Source organism: Lycorma delicatula, chromosome 3, assembly GCF_047948215.1.
Source record: "Lycorma delicatula isolate Av1 chromosome 3, ASM4794821v1, whole genome shotgun sequence".
Lineage (NCBI taxonomy): Eukaryota > Metazoa > Arthropoda > Insecta > Hemiptera > Fulgoridae > Lycorma > Lycorma delicatula.
Genome location: NC_134457.1, coordinates 181,611,703 through 181,638,424, shown reverse-complemented (window position 1 = coordinate 181,638,424; position 26,722 = coordinate 181,611,703). Strand labels below are relative to the sequence as shown.

General features: G+C 29.5%; 1 protein-coding gene across 4 annotated transcripts in view; it reads left to right on the top strand.

Moving 5' to 3' along the window:
• The window catches only part of LOC142322266 (N(4)-(Beta-N-acetylglucosaminyl)-L-asparaginase-like), an 869,152-nt gene that overhangs the window by 496,240 nt on the left and 346,190 nt on the right, over positions 1-26,722 (top strand). Inside the window, exon 3 of one of the 4 annotated variants that reach the window (XM_075361163.1) lies at positions 25,270-25,392. The exons of the other annotated variants lie outside the window; for them this stretch is intronic. The gene's annotated coding sequence lies outside the window, so the exon portion shown is untranslated. The remainder of the gene's footprint in view (positions 1-25,269; positions 25,393-26,722) is intronic. 4 annotated transcript variants of the gene reach the window in all.

Here is a 26,722-nt window from a genome sequence, read left to right as displayed (position 1 = left end):
GATGAACTGTGATATCAAGTCTAGTAGGTCTAAAAGATGACATTCGATAAAACCGATCAGGTCTAGGAATGGAGGGCATGGTGTGGAGACCGGGAACATCAAAATTGGGAAAATTAAAATTAATCCCCAATCGGTTAACAATTTGTATTACTTAACCAATATTAGGTTCTATATTTAATCATCCGCTTTAACCTAACTGAGGGCAGCTCCCCAGCTGAGGAATGGGCTGGTTATCCAGAAGAGGAAGTCCTGATGACGCTAGGGAGACCCCGGTGGGATGCCTCTACAGGCGGCTAAACAGGGTAGTGCAGGCTGCTGCCACGACACCCTGAGATGACCGAGTGATGCTTAATTGCCGGACTGGTTGCTTTAGGGGTGCTTATATCAGAAACAAAAAAAGAAAAAAACCTAATTGAGGGAGAATATTATAACTAATATATATTTTTAATTATATTTTTGTTAATTTATTTATTTTCTTTTATTTAAATTTATACATTACGATATATTGCCTTGCAAAAATTAAGAACAACAAAGTCGGTTGACCTGATTTTACATCGATTATTGAACTTAACTTGAAACATCTTATTTATAGAAATCCTATCCCCGGTCGGTATCTTGTATCTACACAAGTAAAGGCAAAATAAAAACAATAATGTAATGTAATTAAGTTTGTCTGAATAAATTGTTTCTCTTTATTAGAACAAGTAGGTCGAGATTGTTTGAAAATTGAACGTTATCTTTTGAATCAATCATATACGCAATTTTTTGTAAAATTGTTTCTGTAATTGTTTTACCAGATATTGTATGTGCTTCATGATCATGCGATATAGTTAATTGAAAATGCATGGTTTTCTATGCATTATATTCAAAATTACATATTTTGTAATTTTCAACATTTTTCAGTTTAACTTAACTTACCTATTGAATTTTGATTTTTTTTTTAGAATATTCCTTTCAAAATATCCGTTTGACTTTGTTCAGTTCTCCCAATAAGTCATTCAAGGAATTTTATTTAACATACTGGATTTTTTATTAGAGTACAAATAAACAAAACTTTGAATTTTATCAGATTGAAATAAATCAGAATAAGAAATATGACTTCCTAACCATATAAATTTTTTAATTTTGTTTCACGGGTATTAAGAAAATATGAAATTAAATATACTTTAAAAAAAACGTATAATTTATAAATTTATTGTATATTTAAATACTATTTATTTTTTTTCTTTATTTTTACATTGTAATTTAAATAATGAAGGCGGGTTAACATATCTTTGCAAGTAAACTCTACAATAAATAAACAAACTTTATTTGTTTTTTAAATTATCATTACTATCTCAGATAGCTTCTGGATATACACTAATAAGGCAGATCAGATGAATGAAACGACAGTTGAAAAACGGCACATTCTTACTCGAAATCGAAGTTGAGACCGGCTGTCTATTTTCCTGATTAGCTCAATCAGCAACAGGTATTACTTCAGAGGATGATATCCGCGATCTAGTATTCAAATCTGTATAAAAGTAATTGACTTTACCAGGATTTGAACGTTGGAACTCTCGACTTCGAAATCAGCTGATATGCGATAACGCGTTCACCAACCCGATAGATTGAGACCAGCTGACCTGGAAGCCAGCTTGCTAATACTGCGTAATGCTATCGGTAGTTTAGACTTCTGTTGTAGATGATATGCATCTGGTTTGTTTAGTTAAACATAACTTTACCTTACTGGATGCGTTTCCATAAATACATTCGAAATTCTACGAGCTATGGATATTGTATATCCACAAGCTTTCCTCAATAAACTTTCAATTTTATTCAAAGGCTTGGTAGTTTCACGATAAAGAATTGTGGGACACATTTTTTACTGAATTTTAATTGAAAAATATATAAAGGAAATTTGCATGAAATTATTAATAGTCTTGCTAAAAACGAAGGAATGCTATCTACAACAAAATAGAGCAGATTTCAAACTGCCAAAATAAATATACTGATACCGTTTTTAATTTTTATAGACCTGCTTTTTTGCACGCTATGGTTATCCTGAATTTTGGGACTCTTACTCCCACATTTTAATTTTTGCTTATCTAAAAGGATATTTAAAAATAACTTCTACACATGATATTACATGATACATGGAAGAAGTATGAAAATAATTGTTAAAGAATTGCTTAATTATTAATTAAATTAAAATATTAATTTTAATAAATTACTAATTCTAATTAATTAAATTATTTATTTATTATTTTATTATTAATTTAATTTCTTAATTATTAAAAAATTAAGAAATTTATCTACAGTGTTCATAATGTTAAAAAAATTTGAAGATATAATATATTAAAAATTAATTAAATTTAAAATTGTTGCTAGTTTAGCTAATTTTATCACAAAATTATAGAATTATTGACAGTAAAAAGTTTGTTTTAATTAGTATGAATAACTTTCTCGATGCCCGATAGTTAGTAATGTTAATAAATGAACCTAATTATTAAACTACATATAATTATTCGTACTTAGTAAAGTTGAATAACGAACTAAAAATAAAAACTTTAATTAATTTCGTCTAGGATGTTTTCCTTTATGTGAGTAAACTTTTATTTAATAAATACCTTTTATAATTCTTAATGAAAATACAGAGTTTTTTTTATTTTATAATGACACATTACCTTGTTGTAATTGTACATTATAATTCTAAAAAAGAAAACGCAGTTCGTACAAACAGCCGTATTATTTGATTTCAGCACCGTAAAAGCAAAAGAAAAAGACTTAACTCCATAGTCACTTCTTGAAGTTCGAAATATGGATGGTTATTCAACCGTGAAACTACAGTATGCGTTTGCCATTTATTCTTCATTCTCTCACTCCTCTGCTTCAGTCTATCTCGCTTTGCCACTCATTCCTACCGGTTTATTCCCTTTATGTTTTTTTTTTTTTATACGCCTTTGTTAGACTCAATTTCAAATATTTTTATTAACGTTGTTTGATGTTCAACACCAAAAACTTCATGACACTGTCCTTTCAGTATTTTATTACGTTGTTATTAAACGCCTGTCTGGTTACTTCCCTTTATCTTTGATGCGCTTTTACATACAAAAAACTTGATTTCATAGTTTTTCTCTCCTTTTTTACTAATAGCATAGGGAATAAAAGTTTATAACTTTCTATGTTCTTTCATATCTGTAACTTAATTACGTTCTTCCATGTCTGATCAATAAGATTATTATTGCTAGTTACTTGGGGATTCAATACACAATTGTGTAAAATTTATTATACTTAGTAGTATTAATTGTCTTAATCAATCTCAAGTTATTTTTCATTCATTCCAATAACTTCATCTTCATTCAGTACTATAACAACTTCTATTGTAAGAGATACATTGTCAGTATAAAATAAATTAGTTTTATTTGAGTCTATTTTATTATAATTAATTTATTAAGAACATTAACACTGCTTCACATTACGGCCATTATTTTATTCACGACTTAGTATTCCTCAGAATTTAAAACCGATTAGATTTCATCATTCAAACACTAACTATTAATACTCGTCTTTCAATCAGTCCTTTTTCTCGTAAGAATTTTAATCTCTCTTCCTCTCCTCTGAAGAAATTTCAATCTAAATCATTGTAGATAATTATTTATGTTAATAGTATATCTATCTGTTCAATAATATATTTTGAAGGTAGATAAACAGCTCCTTGATTAAACCAATTTTAAAGCATTGTAAACTGACTAATTATGTCAAATATGGCTAAAAGTGTCATCCTGTGTTCCCACTCCTAGGTTCTTTCTCCATTTCACTCCTCTGGTTACATCTCCCAGGTCCAGCACGTGGAAACATTTTAATCGCCTGATTTCATCGCTGTAATCAATAGACTTACTCCCAAACAATTTACGTGCTTGTCTAAGGTATTTAACTTCATAGTTTCTATATTTTTCAGTTTATATCATCCATTTTACATAATACTTAATTTTCTTAATTTTTCATAAGTTTCAATGTTCAATCGTTTTTTTTCTGTTTAGAATATACATATATGTTTTTTGTCTACCTGTTACCATTTACAATCAGAACTGCAAGGAGACCTTAAGTAAATTTCATTCATGGTAATCACATGTAAAGAGATGCCCCGATGAAATCCCTTATTAACGCATACAAAGGTTCAGCACCTCATTTATAGAAGAAGCACTTTTGAAGGTAGTTCAAGGAAAAAATAAAAACAATGTCATCAATACCAACATATGAAAACAACACTATAGATAAAACAAATATTCGTCGAAAAATACAAATAGAAATATTTATGGACTATCAAAGTGACGTTCGCTAAACAGTGACAGTGTCATCCTGTGTCCCCACTCCTAGGTTCTTTCTCGAAGTCACTCCTCTGGTTACATCTCTCAGGTCCAGCACGTGGAAATATTTAAGTCGCATGATTTCATCGCTGTAATCAATAGATTTACTGCCAGACAATTTACGTGCTTGTCTAACCTCTGTTTGTACCGCGAGTTATTTTTTTTTGGATCTCTTCGTAAACAGAAGGTAATCCTAGATAGTCATGCATTTCTTTATCCCTAACAAACCAAGGCGTACAGATAAATTTTCATAAATGTAATCCAGTTTATAAACGATCAAAAATAATTTGACCGAGTGAGGTTTTTACACATTCACTCTAATAACTTCAAAAGAGACCAGCTTATTATCAAAGTTTACATCCGTATCATATCGGATTTGTATTTAACTGAAAAAAAATATTACTTTTTTCGTATTTTACTTCCTTGTACGAAGTAAAGGAAGTATTGTGATCACGAAAATTTTCGGATTTCAAACTTCAACGGAAATATCCATTTTGATTATCCCTGAATCCATTTTGACTAGTTTCGACGTGACGTTTGTACGTACGTATGTGCGTATATATCTCGCGTAACTCAATAACGATTAGCCATAGATTTTTGAAATTTTGAATCTAGGGCTTTTACAACATGTAATTGTGCACATCCTCTTTTGATTGCAATCGGCTGATCAAAAAGTGTTCAAAAAAGCCCAAAATCCAAAAAACAAATGGATTTTGGACTTGTTCTTAACTGCAGTAATAAGCCCTCATTGAGAGCTTTTCAACGGTATATCATAAGTGGTACTTATTTTTATTGGTTCCAGAGTTATAGCCAAATAAAAGTTTAATTAATGAAATAATTGGATCTTACAAGGGGAAGACTTCCTTTCATTTCCTTTGTTTTTTTGTTATTTTTAATTTAAATATTTTGATTTATTAATAATTATTAACCTGTGATTGTAAAAAAAAAATACGATTTTAATTCAATAATAACAATAGAAAAAAAAAATTAAAAAATATCAGAAGTAATTAATGAAATAAAAGTTTATGTACTTTTCATTTTAAAAAAATGTGTTTGTGTAATTTAATAGGCGTACAAGGAAGTCAAGCATGTGTATCCACATCAGAGTTTTTTATTTCGTATTGTTCAAATGTCTTGTTTCCCAATATTTTGGTTAGGTAAACCAGAAAATATTTCATCACTCTAAACGTTTACTTATTCAGTAAACACAAAGAATGATGAGCGGATAGTATTTACAAAAACATATATTCTAACTTTGATAATATAATCGTCAATCACAAGAAAGATACCACCAGTCTAATCCATCGTCCAGTAGTATCTAAAGATGCTTTTTAAGAAAATATACATAAATATTTACAAAAGGTTTTAATTTAACGTTTTGTTCAATATCCAAAAGTTAAATTATATTTCTTTGATAACAAAGTAAGAGAATTGTATTTTAGTATTTATTAAAATATATATTTACTATTTGATTAAGATAAAAAATTGAATATTTAAATTATTACTAGTAATATAAATTAAATTATCATTTAAATGATAGAATATCATTGAATTTACATTTCCTTACTTTACAGTACTGATGAGAACTAAATATTTGGATAGGTTGCTAGCTAAATCATTACAATAAAAGCTGTTCAGTTACATCGAAAACTAAGTTTCAAGTCTTTTATTAGCAGAGTAGCTACCTTTGCTCTGAATTTGAATGCTTATTTTACCAATGTACTTTTGTCTTTTAAACAAAACCGCACTGTATAAATAACTTTTTGTTTAAAGTCTAGATCAACTGCTTTATTTTAAAAACAAACAGGTTGTTTTTCAACAAACTAAAGGCTATTACAAAATAAAATCCTTATTTAATTTAATCATTTTTATTTTAATTACAAAATGATATATCACTATTTTTTTAGAGTAAATAATTTAGTTAAACTAAGGATCTTTATTTTTCAAAAAAAATAATAAATAGCTAATTAATATTTTTAAAAATCCTTTACTATAAGTTGTCCTGTTCATTCCTTTCTCTTGTTAACATTTTTACTCACTCACCCTCAACTTTATTGGTAGAACGAATAGTTAACATTATTTTCAAACGGTTGCTTTAATAACCATCTGTGATTTTCGATAACCATACGTAAAATATAATTAATTCACTTGTAAGTTATATACAACTCCTAAATCGATCTGAGCGCTCAAATTTTAAATGAAGTTGGAGTTCAATTAACAACAGTGGCTTTGAAAACATCATCCTTTCAGAATATAAAAACAACAAATTCATTAAGATTAACTAGGAAAATTAAATTTAAAGATAAAACTACCCAGAAACATGATAAAAACGTATGTAAAACAAGTACACAAAAATTTGTAAATAGTTTTTTTGCTACAGTTTGTATTTTCTTTAGTTTTGTTAATAAACACATACAAATAGGTTATTGTTGTTATTTCGAAAAACTGTGATTGAGCAAACAAACGCGCATGATTATGTTTGCAGTTAAATTTAACATCCCAAACATTTTTAATTAATGAACTGAAATAATCTGATTGTTTTAAACAGTTAATGCTTTATTTGTTTTATATAAGTATTTTTCGGTATAAAAAATAAAAAAATAAAATTAATTATTAAATTTTAATTAAGCTAATAAATTTTTTTTAAATATATACATTACAGTTTTAATTATTTTTAGAATTAATAATAATTAAATAGAGTAACGTTATTTTTAAATCTTTGTTATTAAATTAATTAGTTTGAAAATTAAGTTATTGTTATTCTCATTATATTGCGGTTTTTGTTATTATTGTTAGTGTCATTGAAAAACGAGATATTTAACCGCAGTCTTTGGAGCTATTATGTACTCTTGACTCCATTATAAAGCTGTTTTTTTTTATTTGATTCTACTTTATTTGTTGTCAAAGAAAAAATCTACTACCTTTATTATATAGAATTCAGGTTAGATTTTTTCCGGTCACTGAATCTGTAGACGATATGCACCACTGAGTTCTATTATATTAATTATTGTGAAGTTCATTATTGTTAAGGAATACAAACTTTAATTATAAGAGTTCAATATTAAATAAAATGAAAATTCTTCTTAATTCTTTTGTATTATAACTTCATATAATAGATATTACAAGTTTCTAGGTTTCCTTTTTATTGTTGATTTTTTCAATTGAATTTTTTTTAAATTGATTCCAATCTTTCTTCATTTGAAAATCATTTAAAAAAAGTAATGTTTTCATTATATTCATATAAAATGGTTTGTAATTTATTGTTTTATTCTTTGTATCCAGAAATGAAAATGGGAAATAAATTTATTCATTAAATGAAACAAGCAAATTATTTTCATAAATAAATAAAATTTTGCATATAAAAAAAACTGGTAAAATATTGCATGTCTTCCGACTACGCCAATCAAGGCACACGATACCTTGCACAGGTATGTCATTGCAAAACATTTTAAAAGTCTTTCCAGTTCTCTCATTAAAAATATTCCAGGCGGTATCTGTAAAATGGGCATATTTGAAGTTTTTCTATATGTTCACTAATTTTTTGCTTTAATTTCTCCGGAATATCATCAGATATTCAAACGATGATTATTGATATTATTGATGATGATCAAATGATTATTTCGTTATGCGCCGGTTGAAAAAGGTGTGCTTAAATTTTTACTAAACAAAATGTAAAAAAATCGCGAAATATCTATTTTTCTCCTATTTTCTTAGACACCTCGATAACTTTTAATTTTAGGGAAAAGATCTACAGAGAAAAACATTGTGTTATTAAATTTTACACGCAATATCATCGGTTGCAAATCTATATATGATGTATAAAATATCAATAACAAAAAATGTAATATTAAAACTGAAGGGATATAAAGAAAAAAAAAACATATATTTCAACTTCAAGAGGTAGAGGTTGATTTTTGAGAAAGAAATTTGGAATATTTGTATGCGCAATGTAGATAATACATCCTAGTAAAGTTTTTCTAAAAAGCCTCTGAAGAAAATCGAAATTGTTTTTTTCGCAATATCCCTCCTCCTCCTGAATAAATTTAAAAAAAAAAGAATCTGGTCAGCACCTCATATATAAAAAAGTTTAAGTCAAATTTTAAGAACAACGGTTCCGTCAGTTCTGAGATATAAGGCCAAAAACAGTGCGATATACATACGTACCCACATACATAAATATTTTTTTTTTTGTTTAGATGAACTAGTTAAACGCTAAAACGTAAAGATTTGCCAAAACGCGATAGGTCGTTTTTAATACAATCACTATATTTTCAAAAAGTAACTGTCATGGTACATACTCCTGTGGTAGGTACTCCACATGCTGGGCTGCAGTGACGGTAAAATTTACACTTTACTGAAACGAATTGTATTATGTTATCGTTATGTATGCTTGAATTTAACATCATATAAGGTTTACAAGGCATTAAAGTAATATTTATTTAAATTGACGAATCACCGTAAATATTAATTAGCAAACAACAGTCTTAAATAATGTCCTCATGACTGAAGACATTTCACATTTAGGTACGTTTTGATCCGTTTGTCTCAATGTGATCATAAATAAATTACAGTTTTTATTAATAATAAAATGTTCGAAATAGTTTATTAAAAAAAAAAAAACAAATTTAATAATTTTACTAAAACTAATCTAATATTATTTAATCTAAAACTAATATTTATATTAATCTAAACTAATATTATATTTAATCTAAAACTAATATTGTAAAAGTAAATACTTAAACTAATACATTTATTATCTGCGTTTCTTTTCACTCTGTAAGAGCCTTCTTTTTCCTGTTTATCATCCGGTAACTACCGTTTAGATAATACTTCAGAGGATGAATGAGGATGATATATGTATGAGTGTAAATGAAGTGTAGTCTTGTACATTCTCAGTACGACCATTCCTGAGATGTGTGGTAATTGAAACCCAACCACCAAAGAACACCGGTATCCACGATCTAGTATTCATACCGGTGTAAAATAACTTACTTTACTAGGACTTGAACGCTGGACTCTTCAAATCAGTTGATTTGGGAAGACGCGTTCACCACTAGACCAACCTGGGGGTTACTCTGTAATAGCCTGGTGTATCTTTTAACGCGATGATTTACAGAGTTTACCGGATACCGCTTGTTGTGAACGATTAGAGAAAATATAATTTTATTAAAGATCAGTTAAGAAAATAGTTTTACTAGAGAATTTATTAAAAATAAACTGAAACAAATCAGCAACAAAAAAAACAAACAAAATTAACACCTTATTAAAGAAAAATATAAAATCAGGGTCAAAGAAGCATGGATAGAAATGTCATATGAATCTCTACGTAAATTCAAAGTAAAAAATAATTCTAATAGTCTAGAATTTTCGTTTAGAATATTCAAAATCTCTTTCTTCAAAAATACTTAATATAAAATTAACCCTTGTTCAAAAACGGGAATTAATAAATTACTTTTTAAAGACAATTTAATTTTAGGGTATGTTTAGAGCAAATAAAAGAAAGATGAAATTAAAATAATTTTTATTTAAAATAAAATATATTACAGAAATTGGTGATAGACCAAAATTTCCTAAAAATACTTAAAAATTATATTATAAAAAAAATTAAAAAAACCTTAATGAACGAAAATTAGTTAGCAAACTTACTTTGTTAGTAATGGTGCAAGAACCTCATTGCTGAATTTATATTTCTAGTTTTAAGAAACATTTTTTAACGATTTCTGAATATTTTCTTTTCAAATTTATTTCAGTAAACGTTTAACATTATTACTCTTTTTTTATAATTATAATTTACGATCAAAGAATGAATTCTACAACCTGTGATAAATAACACGAACTTTTTTTTAATATAATTAAAAACTGAGTTCTCATTACCCTGGTTTTTAATTCAATATTTTCTACAAGTAAACTGTATCAAAAATCTATACAATAAACTAATATTTCTGTTTCTGTATTTTTCAACAGATAATTTTTATTATTATTTGCAAATTTTACAACTCTGATTTTACCTGTAATCTATAAATTATATTTCCGGTTATCCCTCATTATCTGAACTGATATTTTTACTTCCCAATTAAATAAATGTTCCACATAATTACTATAATTTAATGTGATTTTCCCCTGCATTTATGGGGTACAAAACCGACATTACTTTAGTAACGATTTGTTACCGTGAATTTATAATTGTCCAAAACCGGCAATAAAATACTAAAAATAACAATACGAATCCTTAATAATGGTTTTTATCTTTTATAGTTAAAATTTAAATGAAAAGTTAATTAGTTAATAAACACGACTATTAAGATTTAGTATTGTTCATTAGATTTTATTTATTTACAAAACTTTTTCCCCCTACAGTCCTGGACCGGATCTGCAGTCAAGCATGACTCAGTCCAGGGGCGTGACCTTGCAACTCTTAACGGCCCTCCCAGCCTGCCGAGAGTAGGTCCGGCATGGCAGGTCGGTTCTGGTTCTTCTTATTTTAATTTTAATTCCTCTAACTTGAATGGCAGGGGGTAACCGGGCCCGGCTATGGCGTTCCGGGGCCCCGCCCCATCCACTGGCACTCGGACTTACCTCCAATTTTTTTTTTCTTTGAGCCGGGGGGTGGGAGTCCCCGTATCTTCTCATTGCCGCCCACCCGTGCAAGCACGGACGAACGGCAGCTCAGCAGGGGGCTGTCCTTCTCCCACGTCTTCCACCCGGGTGTCAGTCTGCCCCCCCCCCTCCATTCTCCACTATTCTCTGTAATCCTGTTCCTTCCTCTTTAGAATGTCTCCAATCAGCTTCTCCATGGTTAGCCATTCCCTTAAACCCTTCAAAATTTACGGGACAGCGGTTTCAGATGTCACCCGTTCGAGATTACAATTTAAGTTGGCCCCATCACACCGAAGACATTTAAAGCAGGTATGATAGGAGGTGTCCCGCAGCCCGAAATATATGCAATTCTGTAACATTCTTCTACCAGATCGGTAGAGATATCCCCAAATTCGCCGTGACCGGAGAAGAACTGCGTGATATGATATCCAACCTCAACATGTCCCCTTCCCAGCCTCGGCTCCAACCTGAGTATGAGTCTGCGCGTCCAGGCACCATTCCTCAACCCACCGGGTTGGTCTAGTGGTGAACGCGTCTTTCCAAATCAGCTGATTTGGAAGTCGAGAGTTCCAGCGTTCAAGTCCTAGTAAAGCCAGATATTTTTACACGGATTTGAATATTAGATCGTGGATACCGGTGTTCTTTGGTGGTTGGGTTTCAATTAACCACACATTTCAGGAATGGTCGAACTGAGAATGTACAAGACTACACTTCATTTACACTCATACATATCATCCTCTGAAGTATTATCTGAACGGTAGTTATCGGAGGCTAAACAGGAAAAAGAAAGAAAGGTGTCATTCCTCGCCATGTCCCATGCCTCCTGTCACTCTTGAGATAATGGTGCCGTCGCATCTTCTTTGGTCATTCCCTCATATTGCCTTTTTCTCTGCAAAGCTCTGAGACGAATCGGGGGGACCCCAGCGAGTACCCCCGCCGCTTATTTACAAAACCGACAACGCCAGCAAAATAACCCATCGGGTTGGTCTAGTGATGAACTTGGTCGTAAATCAGCTGATTTCTAAGTGGAGAGTTCTCAGATTCAAATTCTAATAAAGATAGTTGCTTTTGTATGGATTTGAATACTAAATCGTGGATACAAGTATTCTTTGGTGGTTAGATTTCAATTAACCGGACGTCTTAGGAATGGTCGAGATGAGTTTCTTTAAGACTACACACTTACCACTACAGTTACATCACACTGACAAGTCGCTAATGACTTTAATAGTTGATGCGACTATAAATAAAAAAATAGAAAATAAATTAGCTAAACATTAAATATGAAAATTTCGTAAAAAAACCTTTCTATTTATTCCCAAACATTGTTACATTATTCGTGTAACATTATCAGTTTATGATATTTACCTACTTTCTCTCTCTTTCTTCCTTTATCTGTCCATCTTTCTTCATCTCTTTCTCTCTCACTACCACATAATCTGTTCTCAGTTCAACTGGGAAAAGTTATATCAGACTTATCAGTTATTATCGAACTTGATAATTAGACGTAATTACGTTGCTTTATAACTTTGTATTTGACAACTGTTGTGTACATAGTGAGAAATATATCTCATTTTCTATTTCTGATACTCATTACTTCGCAAATAATACTCTTTAATACCCAGTTGAAATACCCACGTGAAACATTGTAATTCGGTTACATTGTATTTTCTCTCTTGATTATTATTCTTGCATAATCAAGAACAATTCCCTTTTGTATAATTCCCTGCAGTTATCTAATAACAATAAATAGAGAATTATTTATAATTCCCTTTTTCCTTGTGGCGTGAAGTATGAATGTAAATTGTATACGTTGTTTTATATATAATAAAAAAATAATATATTGACGTTCATGTGTTATAATTTCAGAAATCATATTACAAGTTACTAAAATAAAAATTTTTAAGCATTAAACATTAACATTTTTTGTTAATTTGTATGAAATTATTGTAATTTGATACTCTTATATTCAAATTTTTATTCTTGAAATAAAAAGAAAATGTAGGTACAGTATGTGTGTATTTGTGGTTTTACAACGATTGCTCAGTAACATGCGTAAGAAAGACAAGTCGTGGTAACAAAGATGGTCACTCATCAACTAGACACCAGAGTGAAAATCGGCTAGCTAGATATGTAATAAAAAGCTTAATATTTTCTGCCATTCAGTTGTATATTAACATATGTCTTTGTTGGCAAGGCAAGCCAAGATTTTTCTTGTGAAAGACAGTCCATGACAATAAAGACAGTCAATTTACTAACATTTTTATTTCTTTTTCTGTTTAACCTCCAGAACCACCGTAAGTGGTTTGATTAATTGAAACCCAGGCATCAAAGAACACCGATATCCACGATCTATTTATTCAAATCCGTATAAAAGTAACTGCCGTTACTAGGATTTGAACCTTAGAACTCTCGACTTCGAAATCAGTTGATTTGCGATGACGAGTTCACCACTAGACCAACCCATTGGGTTAGTCATTTACTATCCAGACAACATTAATTTGCTGAATCTGTATAATGATAGTATGTTGGCGTGTAAATCGCCTTATATCTATAGAACTACTTGATCGATTTTCACCAAACTTGGCTATAATATTTCTATAGTAGAGGCATTGATGCTATTAAATTTTCAATTCAAAGGGTCAGTGAGGGGATACAGGGAGGAAAAAGAAATCATCTCCAGATTTTGGATTTAGCATAATTAAAGTTATACTTTTTTTGATAATTTTGTGAATATTAATAAACAATTTTAAGCGATATAATTAAATAAATTAATAATATTTAAAGTGTAAAAAAGTATTTTAATGTGTTCGCTATTACCGCTACACCCTCCCTAATGAAATACGATATCCGCGCGCGCTTTAGAATCATTGAATTAAATAAACAAAAAAATTGCATTTAGATAAAATGACAAATATTTTTAATTAAGTTTGTGTGTGTGTGTGTGTGTGTGTGTGTGTGTGTGTGTGTGTGTGTGTGTGTGTGTGTGTGTGTGTGTGTGTGTGTGTGTGTGTGTGTGTGTGTGTGTGTGTGTGTGTGTGTGTGTGTGTGTGTGTGTGTGTGTGTGTGTGTGTGTGTGTGTGTGTGTGTGTGTGTGTGTGTGTGTGTGTGTGTGTGTGTGTGTGTGTGTGTGTGTGTGTGTGTGTGTGTGTGTGTGTGAAGCAGTGCATCATAAAAAGGCAGCGTAATGGAATAGTCCTACAACTGTGTTGTCAGCTTTTTGTTTTCTTCTTATAAAATACAAAATATTATCAATTAATTGTTTCTAAGTAATAATTTAGTTAATATATTAATTGTTATTACAATATTGTGTATGTACGTTAAGTATTTACCAATACTCTTCTACATTAATACATAATTACATGGAAATCTAAAGTTCCGATGTATGTTTGTGAATAAAGTGTTTGTGTAGAGAAATGTTCGCCTAAAGCGGACAACAATGCCGATGTGAATGTTCTTGTTGAAATTTTATGAATGCTTATAGCTGTAAACTTCATACCCAAGAAGAGAAATTATAGTACGTTTTCCAAATTTTAATTATTTTTTTAGTACAGTTGCTTTCTCAATGCTTTCTGACAACCTATAGTCACTAATTAATATAAAAAATAAACACACTGATATCCCGCTGTATAAATTGTACAAACTGCAAATTTTGTTACCCTTGATCTCCTTACGTACATATTAAGTAAAGCCGATCAGATTATTTGATTCATGAAATAGAAAACGGCAAACGTTTCTAGCTATAAATTCGTAAGTACTAGTTTTCACTTCATCTCCAATAATTTTTGACACTCCCGAGGGCAACAGAATTTTTTTTTTTTTTAACTGCCTCCCGGAACTAGACCCTCAATTAAGCATGAACACGGTTCTGGAAGGTGCCTTTGCCTCTTGCCGCCAGATGAGGGAAACGCGGCCGGGCTATGCCGCGAACGGCATAGCCCGGCCTGTATTTAGCGCAACCCATCGTGTTAACCTCAATATCTCCTATAGTTATTCTCATCTCTTGTAATAGCCTCCTCCCAGCGAGTGCGACGGCTGTAGACTTATGGGGGTGACCACCCGATTCCTCCACCTCCTTCCAAAGACTGTCGACTATTAGCCGTTCCATTAGCTTGCCAATCGTGTTTAACAGCGAAACAGGACGAAAGGCAACGCTACTATCTTCCGTTACATCTTTCTTAGGGATTAAGATCAGCAGCTTCTTAGGCATAACACCAGTGTGCGCAGACTCCGAAACCGGTTCACTTAACTTTAACAGGAGATCAAACCAATGGTGAAGTGAAACCTAATTTGAATCAACTACATGTGTATTAATCAGCGGCAAATAAAAACATGTATTACAATATAAAAAAAGAAACCCTGTACGAGTATTGTCATTGATTAATATTTTTTTTTATTTCGATTTGTGATGATTATGATTATTTGTCTTTTATTTGATTGTTGAATATTTCATTCGGTTTTGGCAGATTCGCTGCCATACAGGAAAAAAGTTTTAATATATTTTCAAAGAAATCTGAAATTTGAAAAAAAATTATGACATTTGTTATGCACGGCCAATATACCTTTTTAACAGCTCAAATTATTATGATTTCACTTGTACATATTTTTAATTTATCCGATATAAACCCATATAAGCGTTCAAAGATAAAATAGCGTATACTAAAAAAGAAAATCATATGTTCTAATCTTTTATAAAAAATGATTCTCGGAAAGAAATTTTACACACCGTAGGAAACTTAATAAAAATGTTATTGTAAAAAGCAGAAATCTGATCTTCAAAAATTAAATTCATAGTAAAAAGTTTGTTTACGGTGCTATAAAACACCTGTAATAGTACATTGTTTAACAATACTTCTAATACTTTACGACTATCGAGGTACACCAGTATAATACTATGTATGTTTTTCTCACGTAATCAAAAGTATTGATAAGTAGTTTATTGTTTCTAAATAGATACTTTACAAGATAACTGGTCTGTTATTTCTATCTTGACCATGTTTTCATTAAAAAAAAAAAAAACATAAAACCAACAATATTGTTCCAAGTTCAAATATAAACAAAACCAAACGAAATTTCGGCGTGTATGTTTGTTTAGTGTGTCTGTGTGCAACGATGTTTGTTTAAAAATCAAGAATCGGTGCGCTTAATTGTGATTAGGCGCAAAACACAGAATTAATAATTGATTTTACCAAAGTTTTAATTTAAACTTTCTAAATGTATTAAATTATCGAATTCCTACATCAGATAATGGCTAAACTTAAACTCAGCTCTCGAGTAGTAATTTTTGTGACTTAGTAAATCAAGTTTAGTCAGAGATAACCATTATCTGTATTTTTACAGATATTCAAGTTATAAACGATGGTTTCGTATACAGACTGATTTATTCCAGTACATAATTTATTTAAACATCTTCCATGTACTCCAGGTAATTTTATGTATATTTTTTTCGTACGCAGGCATATGATGAATTTTTGTCATAGTGAGTGATGTTTTTATATTCTCTGTAAATAATTAACTATACTTCTGTAAGCAATTGCTAATATTGGTTGTAGTTACATGTTGTTTACCGATTTGAACAAAACTAAATAAAAAACCCGTTTAGCTTAAAGGTTTTATTTATTTCTATTTAAACACCATCTATACTTTGTCGTAAAGTTTGAACGCTGTAACGCAAATAATTCGAAATTATTTATGAAAAACCATCCGGAATTAATTTAAAATAGGCATAGTAATTTACATTATTTAAATCACTAACAAATTAAACAGTGATTCTCATTTGTAATGTAACTTTCTAAAGTTATGTTAATTGCTGGTATAATATAGATATAACACTACACTCGTCTAAAGTATGGAACTATATTTAATAAATATATATATTTAAGCTACCATATATTAAAGTTAATTTACATATATTTAATGTAACATTTTATTTTAGTGTTCTGTTTTTTAATGTTTTTTAAAGTGGAAATATTTTTCAAATAGAAGTTTCTATCAATATAAAATGCACGTTAATCAACCGACATAATCAAACATAGAAAAAATTATTAAAGGATAATTTTTTTAAATGGCCAGTTTGGTTTTTCTCTTCCTAAACAGAAGAAAGGAAAAACGAAAATGGAAAGCGGTTTCGTACGAAAACCGTTCAAATCCATACAATTAACAAATTACATTTTCTTTCCTTAAAACCAATAGATATAAACAATAGAAAATTTATTTTAAGATAAAAAAAAACAACGATCTCTTCATCATTGATAAAATTTAAAATACTACTCTGATACCGTTTAAATACCCAGAAATTCATGCAATAATGTAACAATATGCAACATGAAAAGAAACAATAAATGAATATTGCTTCATGTTCTGCGGGAAATAAAATTAATAATTTTCTTAAAACTATACAACACTGTTAAGAAGAAATTAATTAGTTTATTAAACATGAAATGATAACGGCTCGACCATCTAGTTAGAATTTATATATATATTAATCCTTTCATTACCGGATGAGAAACGTAAAGATATACTGACTACTCAGTCGGACTAAGTTTGCTCCTTAAACGAAAATTTTACGTTTTCTAAGTCCCCTCTTGATTTTTCAATACGAATAAAAAAGAAATGAGACACAAGTAAAATTATTTATGCTATTATTATTTAAAAAAAATTGATTTACGTGTGATATATATTACAGTATTTGGACTCTTATATCTCAGCGTTAAAAAAATATCTTTATCATCTTCAAGACTAATTAATAATCTAATTCATTTACAAAGCTGACGTAGTATGCTAATAATGATTTTTTCTTTAGCAAAATAATTTTTTTTTTGTTTAACATTCTAATAGACGTTTAACGTTTTAGAAAATATTAATAAGTTAACTAAAGATCTTAGTACCTATCATAATTTTCATAAACACTTATGGATGTGTATACTGAAATTTATTTGAACTTAGTGATGTGAAATCGTCTAAGAGTTGAGGAAATCCACAATTGAGCCATCAAACAAAAAAAAACTTTTTTTTAGTCATACCGCTACCATACATGAAGCAAAAAATGTCCAGTCTTGCCGCAGAAAATTAATTAAAACATCAATTTTTTGTATTCGTGTGATTGAATCTGCTTCTTTAATCTAAATTGGATGTGTACTAAATTAGCCCATTATGTGTGTTATTAGTACGTACAAAAATAATTATCTAATGATTAAAAAATATATAATATCCTTAGATTATCTTTAAAGCATATTTTCTTATATTAGCGCCATATTTCAATGAGAAGACAATCTCCGCTAATTAAAAAATAATTCTATTAACCACACAAAGTTATAGTGAATTTTTTCAAGAATCGATTTTTAAACTTAATAATAATTTAACTTCGAACCCAAATTCTTACAGCATCTTTTGTATTAATTGAATAACTAAATATAAAAACATAATTTGAATAGTATTAAAAAAAATCTTTTATTTCATACTAAATATCTAGCTTTATTTATTTCATTAGAGCTCAATTCTAATTTATATAATTGAGCTGCTGATTCTAATTCTAATGATAGGTGATTCTAATTCTAGAATTTTTCTCAGTCTACCTCAACTCATAGTAAAAAAAAAGAATAACTGCAAGAATAAAATCTAAACTTAAGCCAGCTCACAGTGAAGTAAGATGAAATAATGAGTTAATTTATTATTATTAAATTAATTATAATTAAATGAATTATAACTAAACTGATTTATGTAATAAACGTTAGAACTGTTCAAATTTTATTCTAGAAAAAACAACATTCCCAGACAATTTTTTTTCATAATATAGTAGTGAATAGTATATTATCATATATAACACTACTATACTCGCACATTAATTTTTTTTTTTTTTTTTTTTTTTAAGGAATTGAGAATTAGGGCATCACAAAAAGATGAGCTATACTTCCACCCATGTTCTAATATTATGCTATATATTAAAATTTTATTTTCTAAGGAAATATTTCTATTAAATGTCACGTAGCTAAATACAAGAAGAAGCAGTTTCTTTTTAAGTTGTTTTAGTTTCATGAATTTTTAAGTTTTTTTCATTCATGCTGCTCCTCTCCCATGTACCGGAGGACCAACATGAAACGTCTATCCAGATGCATGATCAAGTATTTCATATCCTTTAACTGGTGAATATCTATGTTGCATTTTAATAAATTTTGACACACCTCCTTCCATAACATAAAACTGTACATATATTTTATTTTTATTTTCATTTATTTCAACTTACTTTTTTTGGACACAATTCTTCAATGATACTTTTTTTTATGAATACTCGAATGCTTGAATCGATTATATCTATTTCTAATATTAAGAACAGAACAGAAAAAGTATACTTCAGCGGTTTAATTTGCAAACAAATACGACTATACTCAAATTTGTTTTTTTTAAATTTTTGTGTATAACAGATTATATTATTAATATAAACTACCAAAAAAGAAGATATATTTTATATATATATATATATGTTATAAAAAAATATATTATGTTTAAAAAAAATCTATATACTCGTATATATCGGTAACACTACCAAAAAAGTTCAAATGTAATATTCATTTCCATCCAGCATAAATCACACCATCGGTTCGCTCTACTCAGTTTTTCATTAATGAAAAACGTGAGCTTGGAAAATGTGAGCCCTTTACAAGAAACGCCACTTTATGATGCTTGTAGCAGAAATAATTGTTTATAGTTATGTATTTAATAATATAAGCAATAAAAATTTCAATTTTATAACCAAATAATATAATCATTGAAAAAAGGTACGAAAGAAAATAAAAAAATGAGCTGAACTAGATGTAAAATCTTGAAAATGTTAAGTTTTTGCTCAAATAATAAACAATAAAATAAAGCAATTAGAGAATACTTTTGTTATGGTATTAGAAGGATATAATAGTAATAGATTAGTTCCTGGGATTAGATTAATTTTGGGTTCCGGAGGCTACACAGAAAAAAAGAGGTTATATTGATATACGTGTATTCATCATACACCGTTAAAAAAAAATAGGAAAATTTTGGGGGAAATTCCAAAAGAGTAGCAAAAGTCATTCAAAGAGTTTAAAACTACTATGGAAATAAATAAATACCGGATTATTAGTCAGCTTTTTTTGTGTAGAATTCTTTAAAACTATTTAAAAGTGCAATTTTCTTTAAAAAAAAAAGAGTAGATATTCTTGTACACTATTACAGTATACTTTACCTAAAGAAAAATGTCAGCTTTTATTAGAATTAATTAAGAATTTTTTTATGAATCAATTATTACTTATGTTTTAAAACGAGGTTTCGTAAAGCCATTGTGTGGAAAGTCGTTTGCTTAATCTAAGTAATTACATTAAAAAATAATTAAATATAAATTTTCTATAATAAATTATACAACTGACGGCCTCCATGGCGCGAGTTGTAGTGTCTCGGCTTTTCATCCGGAGGGACCGGGTTTGAATCCCGATCAGTCACTGCATTTTCACACAAGCTACAAATCATTCATCTCATCCTCCGAAGCAATACATAATGGTGGTCCCTGAAGTTAAACAAAACAAAAAAAATATACAATTGCTATTAAACCTGTAGGTTGTTATCTAATTAAAAATGTTTTTGAACTTTCTGTTCTTTATCGTAGAAGTATATCTTATGATTTCCCCACAAATTTTTTGATCTCTAAATGTGGTTAGGTAATTAACAATTCAAGGAGGTTGAGAAATAAAATACGGTAGTTTTGAATTAACTAAAATCCCAGGTACAGATTGCCTAAAATACAAAATCGATTTTGTAAGCACAGTATATTCAGTTTAATTTTATTTTTACTTCGGTTTTTTGAATGGAACAGGGTTTGATAAAAAAATTAAACATAAAGTAGATCATAATCAATCTTTTTAAAATGTAAGGAACAAATTTCTTTATCACAAATAATTTCTTCAAGTTACTTTTTGTAACATTAATTTTTATTCATCTGATTTAATGTATAGAAAAACTGATTAAGTAAATTTAAAATGTATTTAGTTCAAAGATTTTCATATTAAAAAAAAAATTTCATCAAAATCTTATTTTAAATGTTAATATTTTAGAAAAAAAAAGCTATAATAATCCATTATTTTAAGAAATTATACATTTTACTTGTAAAACTGCTAAGTTATTTAAATATAGAATTTTTATTTAAAATTCTCTTGGAAAATTACCTAAGACCATTGCTGCGCTGTTTACGTAATGGAGCTTGAGAGGAACAATGTTACTGGTTTAATATTTTATTTCTACATGAAAAGTTTTATCAAAGGAACTTTTTAAATATTAATTATGCCTGAATAAAAACAATCATTTATTTATTAATATCGAGTACATAGCGGTTGAAATTGGAAGACATAAAAGTAAACGGTTTACGTCATTACACAATTGAATGACGTAAATAAATATATACATTATTCAGATCACTGACATAATTGTACTTTGTGCAGATCACAGCAGAACTGGTAATTTTGCTATCCCACGTTTAAGAAAAAAAACTGTTCCAACATACATCTGGAAAGATCAACTGTGGCAAAACCTAGATCAAAGCTGCATTAAATATTTTCATGTACAGGTATCATCTGAAGTTCGTAAAGATACTGATTTTCGAAGATAATACTCGTGTAACTGTGAAAAGAGAATAAATAAAGTCGGTACCCAAGGAAATAACAATTTTAACAGCGTATATTGCTAAATATTTGAGAAAACGTGTAAGCGTAAGTGGATGCACATTTAACGAGTACACAAAAACTACGTAATTTATAATATAATATTATATAAAAATATTAACAGAGTAATATTATTTCTGTAAAATGAAACCTTTAAAGTTACTAATTTTTACTAAGTTATCGCAAAATTTTTTATATCGTTAATAGGAAATTTATTAAAATTATAATGCATTTACTAAAAATACGAATAGTTTTATTGTCTGTTTTTATAAAAACAGATATAAAAAATATCGTTTTATATAAAAAATATTTCTTTTGATAATGGATTTTTATTAATAAATATTTAAGTGCTTGGAAATATCAGAAATTTTTTATTTATTAATAATCAAATTACGTGAAACATATTTAACAGCTCCTAACATCAGAGTCGATTTTTAATAATCTAAAAACTCGCGACTTCTTCAAATTGCCTCATGTTGAGTAATTATAATTTACACGGAATTATAAGAAGGTAAATTATTAAATCTAATATTATTAACAGTCCTTTTTTATTAGAGTAAATTAATCATCAAGTTTTTTATTTCCATATATCGATAAGTGTTTCTGCTATTAAACGGTTGTGAACTGAATTATCATAATCAGTAAGACCAAAAATTATGTGTTGGTAAATTGCTGTATATATTAAAATTCAATGAAATTTAAATACAACATCTTATTTCCTCTATTGTAAGACTGCACATGAATGACAGCAGAAATGAACCGAGGAGCAAAGGAGCACTTGTAAATCCACTCTGTAAGTAAACTTGAGTGAACGGTTCGGAATACTGTGCCGAGCAACGTTGTTTATCATAAAAGATTCAAAGGCATAAACATGCCTTGAATACGAAATATAATTTTTGTAGAAAAATGAAAAATGTTAAGCAGGATTAAAACCCGGGACCTTCTGTATGAAAGACTGTAATTATATAGCGATTGATGGGGTGGTGGGTTATTATTTTCGTGCGTGAAATATTATTAGAGGTAGAACCTGCTAGCAGGACAAAACAGCTAATCCCTGACCTTGAGAGTTGGATCAATAGGAAACACGGGGAGGTGGACTTCGTTTTGTCGCAGTACTTTACGGGCCACGGTAATTTTAATTATTACCTTCACAGAGTTGGGAGAAGACAAACGCCGGCCTGTATGTACTGCGGCATTGAGGACGATGCAGACCACACCTTCAAGGAATGCATCAGATGGATACAAAATAGACGGGACACAAATTTATCAACGATGAGACCTGAGGAGATTACGAGTAACATGCTACATAGTGAGGACAATTGGAAAAGAATTGAAGGAACTATTAGGAATATCTTAACAGTAAAAAACGAAGATGAGAGGAAACTGGGCTTCTGAGTGAATAGATTAGGTGGATAGCCCCAGTGGTGAGGGCTGGCATACTTAGGTGTGTCAGTACTAGATCGTGGATACCCGTGTTCTTTGGTGGTTGGGTTTCAATTAACCACACATTTCAGGAATGGTCGAACTGAGAATGTACAAGACTACACTTCATTTACACTCATACATATCATCCTCATTCATCCTCTGAAGAATTATCTAAACGGTAGTTACCGGAGGTTAAACGGGAAAAAAGAAAGGTGTGTCAGTTCCAAGGATCCACTGGGGACTCCGAGGGAGAATAGGTCTATACAAGTGTAAAAGACCCATCGAAGCGTTACGACTTTCCAAGGTATGGCGTAGCGATACAGAAGGGCAAATGAGACTCAAAAGACCTAACCGGTGGGCCGACCTGCCTTGCCGGACATACAGCCGGTAGGTGGGGAGGCCCATTAGAGTATAACAGGCACTCCCCTGGGTGGCGTAATACCAACCAGTCGGACCGGCCCAGGGGTGCAGATTCAAAAAAAAAAAAAAAGAAAAAAGTACGTCTAAGTGAGAAGCAAATTTGAACAGTTTTATTTTAAGTTTAATTACAATGAAAGATAGTATTCAATAATACAGCCATCAGTAAATATTTTTATCCTAAAATCCTGCTAGTCAATTAATATTTTAAAGTTGAGATAAAATATACATGTGTACATGAATAACTCAGACATATTTTTTTAAACAAGTGCTATTTAAAAAAAGCACTGGTGTACACCTCCACGAGAAAGGTAAAACAATGAAAATTGTAAAATAATTTTGAATTACTCCATTAGTAAAAATATACTTGATATTTATAGCAATATATACGAAAAGAAATATACATTTATCAACACAAACTGAATATCTAATTAAAATATTTTAAGGACAGGTTTTAACTTCCTTTATATTAAACGGAAACAGAAATATTAAATAATCAATCAATTTATTCAAAGTGAATCATCTTGTTCAAAGAAAATCAATATTCCTACAGTTGAAAATACCAGAAAAGAATTTATTACATTCCTTTTCTACATGAGTCGACATGATAACGGAAGTGGAGTTCTTTTGCTTTTTATTCAGTTTGTTTTATTATTTGTAATGGAAATTCCACTCCAGTTTTAATAACTTTCCACGTGGACTTATATTGATTGTTGGATTTATATAATAATTTATCAATATACAACTGCTTTTCATGAATAACATTAAAAAATGTTATTAATTTATTGTAGAAATCAATACGAAGATTAAATTTTAAGTAATTTCGGTTAAATTCTTTTACCCTTAACCGGAATGGTGAAAAAAAATATCACATGTAGCATGGTGGGGTCTATTTTGATCCCAAGCTTTTCTTCCCCTCCTCGAACCTAAAAAGCAGCATACTAATAATTTTTTTTATCATTTATCATACCAAACGAAGTATGTTTTAATGAGTAATCGTAAAAATAAATGGGTATATACTAAATAAGTTTTGTATTAAATTTTACAACGCCGAAGACTAACGTAAGAATATGTACAAGATTAATATACGAGCATTCATTAATTTGTAATAATAGTGCAATTTCATGAAAATATATTTCACGTTTGACTCTTCATAACACTAACCTAACGGGTGTAAAATATAAAGTATGACCCAAATACGTATTTAATCCTCTCAAAGGCAAGCCGATAAAAAAACTAATAGCAATTCACATTCATCCAAGCATATCTCAGTTACACACATTATTCACCCCCAGAGATTACTTCAGTAACCAACCAATCAAAATATCGTATTTTTGTAAACCAATCACGTGTAAGAATACGATTGAGCAATCAAAAATACACAGCATTCCACCAATTACAACTGTAATAGGTACTGATTAATTATCAGGCAAGTTCCAACCAATCATATTACTTTTTTTTTCCACAAATTGTAAAGTAAGAGTAATACTTAGCAATTGGAATAAAACAGATTTTAACTGATAAAATCCCTACTGTCTGTTAATGTTTTTAACAATCCGAACACCTTAGTTTTTGTCAGAAACAATCTGAGAAACGTAAACACAACAAATATTTCAACCAAATAGGAGACAGAATTATCGCCACCATATTTTATCCGGTAGGCATAAGAAAACTATTTATTAATCAATCCATAATCATTTATGATTCAGTATTTATATATGTATACACAAACCAATTATATACATATACTGTAATCTTTCATCTTCATATGTGAATTGACATATTACAATAGATCTATTCTTTTTCAGATGCAAACAAGGAGCTGCATTAAGGCAAATATTAAAGTATTACCAGTTTAAATTTTATGAACCTTTATAAACAACAGCGAAATCTGTGGCACTCGGGAGAATAGGAAATGTAATTCCGGAATTGTGAGTAAATTTACAAATTAATAATACAATTCATATATTTGATTCGTTAGTCCAAAAACCGTAACGGCATATAGCGTATATAATTTTGATGTTTTACTGGAAACAGAAATTTGTCGCTATACTTGGCAAAGTAATAAAAAGGTAACAAAACGAAACTTCTCACGAAGCCGTGAGAACGTCCGATATGGTGGAGTAAGGCAGACAACAATACAGAGGTAACAATTCTGGTTTAGTCATTGCAGCGGATCAGTGCTGCCAAATTATAATAAATTTACTTATTCATGATAATTTGTAAGATTTGTAATTAAGGTCGTAGTGTAGCTTTAGTGTAAAAATACTCAAAATACATTATTAATACAAGTGACAACATTTTATTTACTCTATTGTAAGACTGCATGTATATGACAACAGAAATGAACCAAAAAGTACTTGTAAATGCACTCTATAAGTAAACTTTTGTGAACGGTTCGGAATTTAGACCACGGTTGACATCAGTAGCATAAGAATATAGATGTCTTTAACGCTACTTGAATGAAAGCATTTTTTAGACATTATTAACGCAAATTAAAGATTATTTTTGAAAGGTTGTTTTTAATTCTTCACGTATCTTTATTACTTTTAAGTATAAAAATAATTTAATGATACGATTTTATTTCCATTTACATGTTTATAAAAAAACAAGTTAAATTACAGAAAAAAATTTAGTTTCATTTATTTTTTCACTTTTAGGAATAAAAAGAATCAAATAATTGTGTTTTTTTTTAACTCGTTTAAATATATAATAATAAAAAAAGTAACAGTTCACAGTTGCTGTAGCCAAATTATACACATTTAATCTATGGTATTATAATATAGTCAGTTCTGTATTCAACTGGACACAAAAAGCGTAACGAACGTTCAAATATACAAATAATAAATGTAAATTAATATCTAGTACAGCTCTGTTACAGCTGTCTAGCTTCATTGTAATTTCATAAAATGTTAAAAAAACAAGATATAATCTCTGCAAATAAAGTATATAACAATTAACAACTGGTTTAGATGGGATAAAACTGAAAAAAATTACTGGTAATTTATCCATCCAACTATCAAAAATTAAAACTTTTGTGGAATTTAGGCTGTATAGACCAACCAAAATTTACAGATTAAAAACAATTCCTCCTCTGATGCAGATCGCTAACTAGATAAATAAATCAAATATAATTTATTAAACACTACTAATCATTGATCTTGACCGACAGGTCCGATAGTATCAGATGTTGATTTTTTTTTTTTTTTTTGTTTAATCAGACTACATTACAAGCTGATTTTGTTGCTAAATTCAGCTTTC